Source organism: Silene latifolia, chromosome 7 (assembly GCF_048544455.1).
Source record: "Silene latifolia isolate original U9 population chromosome 7, ASM4854445v1, whole genome shotgun sequence".
Lineage (NCBI taxonomy): Eukaryota > Viridiplantae > Streptophyta > Magnoliopsida > Caryophyllales > Caryophyllaceae > Silene > Silene latifolia.
This window is the reverse complement of record NC_133532.1, coordinates 67,779,417-67,789,781: the sequence shown is the minus strand read 5'-3', so window position 1 is coordinate 67,789,781 and position 10,365 is coordinate 67,779,417.

Here is a 10,365-nt window from a genome sequence, read left to right as displayed (position 1 = left end):
TTGAGTCCACCATGAATATCAATGGAAAGTTCACCCAAAAGTACAACATTCTTCAACTATTACTTGATCGGTGGCTTGAGATTGATAATGGGAAAGATGGAGCGGCGTTCATTGTAAACGGAGGCTTAGTAACATGGTTAGCTAAGCACATTAACCTGAATTTCAACAAAGATAAAACATACAAACCGGTTAAAGGGAGAAACCTCCTTGATATGAACACTATGATCAACAAATTCCATTGGGTCAAGAATGACAATCTTGACAACAAGTATGAGTGGCTCATCAAAGAAGCTAAGTCCTTTGTCTTGCCTAGTAAGATTTGCCGTCTCTTCGTCCGTAGACCAAACTACCTATTACCCGTCTCCGAGGAAGCCGAAGTGATCATTAACCAACATAGGGAACCAAATGCAAAACCCTCCTCCTCCTCATCCATTGTGACTCCACCATATCCCTTTACCTACCAAAAATTCAAACCAAGTGGCTCTAATGTCATGGTAGGCAATGACTATTTGACCCAACTAATGCAACAAATGCATAAAGAAGCTCACGAAGATCGAGTGAATGCTTATCGTGCCCAATATCCACCCCTACTACATTTAGCTAGGCACGACCTCCTTGATCCTTCATGTCCTTTGCCTAGTTGGGCGGATAAGGAGGTATTCTTCCCAAGTGCTTCTCAAGATGCCAAAATGGATAATCGGGTGGCTAGTGGAAAGGAGATTGTTGTTGTTGAAGACGGGGAAGGTAATGATTCATGCGAAGAAGAAGAAGAGAAAGGTTCAAGTTCCAAAGTTGATGATGAAGAAGGTGAATCCTCCAAATCAATGGAGGAGGATGATGAAGAAGATAATGAAGAAGTAGATGATGAAAGCAATGATGATGATGATGGCAACGATGCCGGTTGATGCGTGTCCTAAATATGATGTTTTACACCCTATTTTACACGCATTTTATAGCTCAAATATGTAGTTTATGCTACTATTTTCCCTATCTCCGTCTACTTTCGTGTTTTTGTATAATATTGCAGAAATGTGAAGAATTCAGCGGAAAATGAGCCGAATCCGTCCCCGAGTATTTATCATAGGACTTGACATGAATTAGTGACTCAAGAGATGAACTTGGTGCGCATTTCAAGGCCTAAAAGATAGCAAAAGCATGGTAGCGTACAAATTTCAAAGCTTAAACAAGCGAAGAAGTGCTTCTCGACATTGCAGCCTTATTCAGATGGCTATATCTCGAGTTCTAGATCCGATAATCGAGTGATTCCACTTGGAGGTGAAAGCTTATCCTCTTAGCTTTCCAACGCCGCGTAGAACACCTGATTTGACCAAGTAACGAAGAAATAGCAGCTGTTTTAAGATCGGTGCGCGCTGCAGAATTCGTCAGAATGCATACTGTACAGCACCCTTGGTCGATCGACTGGTCTCAGTGGTCGATCGACCACATCACGACTCTGACGTGAAATTTAAAAGAACGAGAATTAAAGGATTTTAATCTAAGCCCATTTGTAATTAGGTTTGGAGAAGGAGTTACGTGATATTTTCTATATAACATAACTCTTCCTACTGCTTAAGGATCATTCATTCATTAGTTTGTATTAGGGATTCATATTTATCATACTTAGTTTACGGTTTTCTTAAGTATTTCAATAAAGTTCTTCTTTACATCCGGGTTTGTTCTTCCTGCTTTCTTTGTTTCTGGTAATTCTTTCTCTGAATTTTGTTCTTTCTTTATAGATTATAATTGATTAGATAGAATCCCTAAGCCCTAATTCCTTCCTTTATGTGGTTTTACTGTTTATTTAATTTAATTATGAATCCTATTATTTGCATCTTTAGTTTCGTTATCATTATTAATTCCAGTATGAGTAGCTAAACACCCCATGCTAAGATGTAGGGGAGCTATAGCGTAGATGGCGTAGAATAGGTGACCCCGAATTAGGGCAGGGTCGATCGACTGGCTTAACTGGTCGATCGACTATGCCGTGTGGTCGGTCGACTGAGGTAGCTGGTCGATTGACCAGACCCGTGTTTGATTAGCATCGTTTGATTCGTTAAGTGCAATATTTAACAATGAGACCGAGAAGAGACTTGTTAGATGCTTAGTTTTGACCAACCCGTAGATCGAGAGATAGGGGAGGGCATTAATTAATGAATTAAGACGATTAAATTGCTAAGATTGAAAGATAAGTAATTTAAACTTTAGGAATCACTTTTCAGGACGAGATCTAGTATTAGTGAGACCTAGGGACTAGTAGCATAGGCCGAAAGGAGCTACTAGTTAACTTGGACCGAGAGGACATGTTATACCCATCCTACACGACTGTATTTCGGACTTACCTAGGATTATGTGCCATCATAGCTATAGTGAACCGACCATCTTAGCTCCTTTTTATCATTTGTTTACACCCATTTCTTATTGCTTGCTTATTTATTTTTGCATTTAGACTTAGTTATAATTCAATCAAAACCCCTCAATCTTAGACTAAAATTAAGACAATTAGAACTCCCTACCTCCCTGCGGATCGACCCTTACTACCGCTTGGTAGTTGTAGTTTGGAAATTATAAATATTATTTTTGTACACACATCGACAGGTATCAAATTTTGGCGATTTGCCGTCTCTTCGTCCGTAGACCAAACTACCTATTACCCGTCTCCGAGGAAGCCGAAGTGATCATTAAGCAACAAAGGGAACCAAATGCAAAAACCCTCCTCCTCCTCATCCATTGTGACTCCACCATATCCCTTTACCTACCAAAAATTCAAACCAAGTGGCTCTAATGTCATGGTAGGCAATGACTATTTGACCCAACTAATGCAACAAATGCATAAAGAAGCTCATGAAGATCGAGTGAATGCTTATCGTGCCCAATATCCACCCCTACTACATTTAGCTAGGCAAGAACTCCTTGATCCTTCATGTCCTTTGCCTAGTTGGACGGATAAGGAGGTATTCTTCCCAAGTGCTTCTCAAGATGCCAAAATGGATAATCGGGTGGCTAGTGGAAAGGAGATTGTTGTTGTTGAAGACGGGGAAGGTAATGATTCATGCCAAGAAGAAGAAGAGCAAGGTTCAAGTTCCAAAGTTGATGATGAAGAAGGTGAATCCTCCAAATCAATGGAGGAGGATGATGAAGAAGATAATGAAGAAGTTGATGATGAAAGCAATGATGATGATGATGATGGCAATGATGCCGGTGATGATGATGTCGCCATGAGCGACAATTGAGGGTTGACAAGCTATGTAGAGGATGCCACATATGCGGGGTTGAATTCAACCTATTCCATTGTGAGTTTCCTACATGATGTGACCATTATTTGAGCACATTTAGTCCCCTAATTGAGCCTATTTTGCATACTATTATAGCATTTCATGGCCATTTTATCCGTCAAAACCTTCCTATTTGCTTTTCTATCGCATTTCATATGTTTTGTAGAAAAGGAGATAATAAGGCGGAAATTCCCATCTTTCGTGCATATTTGGAAGCTTATTGATGATATTAGATGAACTAGTATGAAGAGAAGGCAAGAATGATGACCAAAGATGTAGGAATAAAGTGTATATAGAGGGATCAAAAGGTTAAAAGTAAGAATGACGGGAGGGAAGGCATTACAAGAAGAAATCACTCGAAACCCGAAACAAGGACTGCTCCTTTGGCTCTGAAAGTATGCTAGATGGAACGGCGTCGAAAAAAAAGTGATCTAGGCTTTTGAATCACTCCAATAGGAGTCCGGATGAGAAAATGACGTCCGTTTTACAATCCGAGCTCAAGATACAGCTCAACCCGCTCGGGTCAAAATCAACCCGCTCGGGTTGAAGCCCAGAACGCCCATATTTCGCTCGGGACGGGCGTATTCCTGGACAGGAAACTTTTCCTTTCTACGTGAACTACAATCCGTGCGTCTTCTCCTAAATCCGCCCGGATTGCATTTTCAGAATCCGCCCGTTTTCCCCAGTCAGAATCCGCCCGTCCCGAGTCCAATACGCACGGATTCGTTTACAGCAATTTTTGTGTTCTTCAAGCTCCGTGAAAGATGCCCTTCCTTCGAAAAATACCGGAGTCTCCCTGCTCAAATCTCAAAAGTGTAATTACTAGTTTAGCCCTTAGTTAACCCTAATGCATCCACCTAATTTCCACTATAAATACCCCATTTGTAATAATCCTTTGACACATCTTTTTAGCTAGAAAAATCCTTCCTTAGATTAGATTAGGAGTAGATTAGAATAGATTACTCTTTAATCTTTCCACAAATTACACATTAATCTTTCCATAATTATTGTTCAAGTTTATTATTCAAATTTTTTATTGGGTAATTGAAGATTATTGGGTTATTATTGGGAGATTGACAACCTTCCATCAATCATCAAGTTCTTCTGTTATTCTTTGCATTATTATTTTGGAATCTCCATAGGTATAATTCTCTTAATCCTTGTTTTAATTATTGTTAATCTTTATTACTTGTTCATCATGTTTGGCTTTGTTAGTATGATTGACAACCTTATTAACACGTTAAACTTGATAATGAGTGAGTAGTCCTTTAGCTAGGATTAGTGGGTAATTAAGGGAAACCAACATGGGATTGATTCATGCTTAATCTAATATGTTCACATGATTAAATTGCTTGCTTGTTGTGATGTCAACTTTATGCACATGTTATGTTTGATGAAATGCTAAGCCTATGAATCCTTGCATTTACAACCATCTCTTATCTACTCAACTTGACTTGTAAGATATAACCCAACTCGAGTCTTGTTAGATCATGCATAGAAGTTGAATAGGAGGAAAGTAAGTCGACTTGTAGGTGTTGTACAATCTAATCGATTCGGCTCCGGGACCCAACTCTTCCTATGAACCGTAAGACATAAACCAACTCGGTTTCTCCACAACACTAATTGCTTGCATATAATTGTAAACATGTTTGTATGACTAAAACCATGAATCCCCTATGACCCCATGACATCCTAGCATCTTTAACTAATTGTTTACATCCTTCTTTTATTGCTTGGTTTATTATATTGCTTGCATTAGTCTAGACACAACTACAAACCCCAAACAAATTGTGACACTAGCATGAATTGAGATAGGTAGACTTAGAACCCAAAGCACACCGTCCCATGGATCGACCTCGACTTACCGCTAACTAGTTGTTTGTTGAATATTATAAATGTGTTTGATTGGATGTGACCCGACGACATCACCCTATCAAAATGGCGCCGTTGCCGGGGACGGTGCTATGTGATTAAATTCTTACTTGTTTGTCTATTTTGATTTTGCTTTCACCTTGAGGAACTTGTTCCTCAAGGATTGTTCTTACCGTTTTTGTGTAGTTCCCATGTTTGTAGTTGTATCTTTATCTTGGCTATAATGATGACCCAAGACTTGGTACATGGAGTATGTGGTGGATCTTTTGAGTATGACTATGGGTATGGGGAGTTTGAGGAGCAAGTCAACACAAACCTACCTTACACCTCATACAATGAAAATCCTAACTACTACCCCAAATTTCCCCACCAAAATCACCACATCCAATACCCACAACAACCAACCACCCAAAACTCACTTTACAACCAATTCCAAATGCCACAATACAACCACTTTTACACCTACCCACAACAAGAAGATGAACCCATTCAAAATGTTATTCTCCAAATGATGGGAGATCAACAAAACTTCTTCAAACAAATGCTAGAAGAGAGCCAAAGAAGGGACATTGTTCTTCAAGGCATTGTTACTCATGGTGAGGAGTTGGAAATTCAAATTGCCCAAATAAAAGAAACCCAACTAACTACCCCTCACCACTCTTTAGACATTGACCATGAATGTGAGTTTGAAGGAGTTACCTTTGATGAGAAGTGGGAAGAGCCAATCTCCTTGAGCTCTTGTGAGTATGAAAGTGTGGTATTTGATGATGAAGATATGAGGTTGAGTAAGCCAAATACTCTTAACCTTTGTGAGTATGAGGGTGTGTCATTTGTAGTGGATGTTGAGGTGTTGGAGAAAGAGTTTGTGAAGAGGAATGAAGCCCCTATCTATGATTCGTATGAAGATAGAGATGATGACGTGCCTAAGGAAGGAGCTTATGAAGAATACATGTCTTACAAGGACCTTTGGAATAGGGGAGAGGAATGGACTTGTGATATCACCTTGCTTGAGGAGCCTGTCCTTGAAGTATTTGAGATATCTTATTATGAAGATGAATGTCCCTTCCCTATTGTCCACGAAGACTACTTGGCACCTACCATGGAGCCAATGATTGTTAGAGAGGATATGGTGGACCTTCTTCAAAAGGTCAAAGCATCATACAAGGGGTACTTGGTGGAAAAACTCAAAGAGAAACTTGCACGTGATGCTACTTGTGGAAATTTGGCATCCACAATGTCAACTTCTAAGGTATTCGGTCATCAAGGTCATAAGGATTCTCCTTCTACTCTTGAAGGATTGAAAAATTCAAATGCTATCATCATCACCGAAAGTGAAAGAGAAGGTGGTAAGTGGAAGTCTCCGGATGGAAATGAGCCATACTTCATACCTTATGTTGAAAAGAATCATGGGCCTATTGGTTTGAAGCACTTCAAAGGCTCAAGTGCTAAGGGTAAGGTGAAGAAGAGAATGGATGACAAGCTCCCTTGGCCAAGCTTCATATTGAATTGGAACAAACCGTATTCATGCTTATTTGAGGATTGTGCTTAAGCCTTTGATCGGTTATTGAGAGCATTAAGCAACATGGACAAGATCAATAACCATGGCATCAAGGAATGAGTTTGGTGGAGTCCTCCCTCAAACCACCATTTGTAAGATACCCTTTCCCTTGACCTTGCATATACATTTAGCTTACATTTGTATTATATTTCATATTACATTTACATTAGTGAGTTCATATAGTATAGTTGCATTGTATATACCTCACATGATTCATGTAGATAGTTTCATATAGACTAGAATTCATGCATAGTCACTAATGACTAATCCTATTCATTTCTACACTAGAAAAAGTGTTTAAATCGGTTTGGGGAGGTTTGATCATAGGTGACTTAAGCATTTATCATACATCATCTAGTATAGTGTAGATTGCATTCATTTGTTATATATCTCATATAGAATTGCATTTAGTTAGAGCATGCATTCATTCATATCATATCATTGCATTTGTACTTTATTTCAAAAAAAAAAAAAAAATCAAAAATCCAAAAACATGTTTTTCCTTTTTATTCCTACTCCTACATGTACATTGAGGACAATGTCCAAAATAAAGTGGGGTATGGGAATTTATATTCCAAAAATACATAAAAATTGAAAAATTTCGAAAAATCACAAAAATATGTCTTTTAATTTCATAAAAATAAAAAGTATAAAAAAATTGAAAAATTGAAAAACCAAAAACAAGTTCATTTCCTTTGTAGTGTAGTCGTGTATATATTGTTTTATATATTGTGTTTGTTCTATCCTTTTTCACATTGATTGACTACGCCACATCCGAGACATGAGGATCATGAAGACCGCATGGTATGATATTTCCAATCTCCTTTTTCCTCTCTATGTTAATGACTATGTGGGTTTATTTTGATTGATGCGGTATAACAATGTGAACCTAGGACTTGCATTTAGATTATTTGGCATATTAGTTGGTAGAATCATTTGCATTAGGATGTATATATGTTAGTTGCATCATGGCATGTAGTTGCATGTTAGAAAAATTTTGTGAAACCGTCTACTTGGGAAGCTTGACAAGTGTATATAGGCCCTAGTAGATGCTTTTTCTTCTTAAGACTTTGCATGTTAGAATACTTGTAAAACACTCTAGGATGTGTCATGCTAGTATCCTTTGACCCATGGTTTAAGGCCTAGTCAAGAGTACCTTGTGGTGTGATAACTCCTTGGCTACCGTTTATTCCAAGGTGACCCTTAAAACCATGCATCCATCCATCCATCATCCATGTTCTACCACATTTTTGTCATCAAAGGGAATGGACACAAAAAGAAATCAATTTGAGTTCAATGAAATGAAAAGTGAAAGAAAGTTTGCAAAAAATGCATCAAATGAAAAGAGGAGCAAAAATAGAACTCCTAAAGCTTCAAATATAAGCCACCCTCACTACATATGGGGTGACTTTGAAAATGTTCAAAAGAAAAGTGAAAAGTTGTCAAGTGTTGAAAAGCCAAAAATGAAAAGAAATGGCAAAATAAAGTGTTCTCAAATGTTATATGCCACAAGAAATTGGGGGGAAAAACAAAAACAAAAGCAAACTCCCAAAGTGAAACTCAAATATCTATCGATCCCTTTATCCATCGTATCCATTTTTGTGCATGGTAGAGAGGGGACGACCCTTCTTCTTGTCTAGGCAAGAGGGGGAATTCCGCGATCCTCCAGTGTTTCTAACGCCATAGGGAGTCTACTCTTGACAAAAGCATTTAACGATTGAGGACAAAGGTACCCTAGCTTGACACAACTTGGAGGTGATTTATTGGTATCCTTCTAGGCTTAGTAGTTTGAAGAAATTGCATCTATGAAGGAGTGTGTACCCTTGAATTGCTTCCCTTGTATATAATTTCCGCCACTTAGATGAGGAAAGTGGCTATTCTTTTGTAGATGCATCCATTATTTGATTTTGTGTGCATAATGTTTGGATGTGTCGCCATTTTGGCAAGACCCACCTTGCCTTGCAAGAAGGCATCCTACCTCATGGTTGTCTTGTTGTGAGTTGAAGGGGCGGAGTGAGACCCGCTAATTGTCTCATATCGGCTATATTAGTAGGATAGTTTAAATAAAGGTCTAGTTTTAGTCACCTCTTTACTCGGGACGAGTAAAGGTTCGGTTTGGGGATATTTGATGTGACCATTATTTGCGCACATTTAGTCCCCTAATTGAGCCTATTTTGCATACTATTATAGCATTTCATGGCCATTTTATCCGTCAAAACCTTCCTATTTGCTTTTCTATCGCATTTCATATGTTTTATAGAAAAGGAGATAATAAGGCGGAAATTCCCGTCTTTCGTGCATATTTGGAAGCTTATTGATGATATTAGATAGACTAGTATGAAGAGAAGGCAAGAATGATGACCAAAGATGTAGGAATAAAGTGTATATAGAGGGATCAAACGGTTAAAAGTAAGAATGACGGGAGGGAAGACATTACAAGAAGAAATCGCTCGAAAACCGAACCAAGGGCTGCTCCTTTGGCTCTGAAAGTATGCTAGATGGAACGGCGTCGAAAAAACAAGTGATCTAGGCTTTTGAATCACTCCAATAGGAGTCCGGATGAGAAAATGACGTCCGTTTTACAATCCGAGCTCAAGATACAGCTCAACCCGCTCGGGTCAAATTCAACCCGCTCGGGTTGAAGCCCAGAACGCCCATATTTCGCTCGGGACGGGCGTATTGTTGGACAGGAAACTTTTCCTTTCTACGTGAACTACAATCCGTGCGTCTTCTCCTAAATCCGCCCGGATTGCATTTTCAGAATCCGCCCGGATTCAACTGAATCCGCCCGTTTTCCCCAGTCAGAATCCGCCCGTCCCGACTCCAATACGCACGGATTCCTTTACAGCAATTTTCGTGTTCTTCAAGCTCCGTGAAAGACGCCCTTCCTTCGAAAAATACCGGAGTCTCCCTGCTCAAATCTCAAAAGTGTAATTACTAGTTTAGCCCTTAGTTAACCCTAATGCATCCACCTAATTTCCACTATAAATACCCCATTTGTAATAATCCTTTGACACATCTTTTTAGCTAGAAAAATCCTTCCTTAGATTAGATTAGGAGTAGATTAGAATAGATTACTCTTTAATCTTTCCACAAATTACACATTAATCTTTCCATAATTATTGTTCAAGTTTATTATTCAAGTTTATTATTGGGTAATTGAAGATTATTGGGTTATTATTGGGAGATTGACAACCTTCCATCAATCATCAAGTTCTTCTATTATTCTTTGCATTATTATTTTGCAATCTCCATAGGTATAATTCTCTTAATCCTTGTTTTAATTATTGTTAATCTTTATTACTTGTTCATCATGTTTGGCTTTGTTAGTATGATTGACAACCTTATTAACATGTTAAACTTGATAATGAGTGAGTAGTCCTTTAGCTAGGATTAGTGGGTAATTAAGGGAAACCAACATGGGATTGATTCATGCTTAATCTAATATGTTCACATGATTAAATTGCTTGCTTGTTGTGATGTCAACTTTATGCACATGTTATGTTTGATGAAATGCTAAGCCTATGAATCCTTGCATTTACAACCATCTCTTATCTACTCAACTTGACTTGTAAGATATAACCCAACTCGAGTCTTGTTAGACCATGCATAGAAGTTGAATAGGAGGAAAGTAAGTCGACTTGTAGGTTTTGTACAATCTAA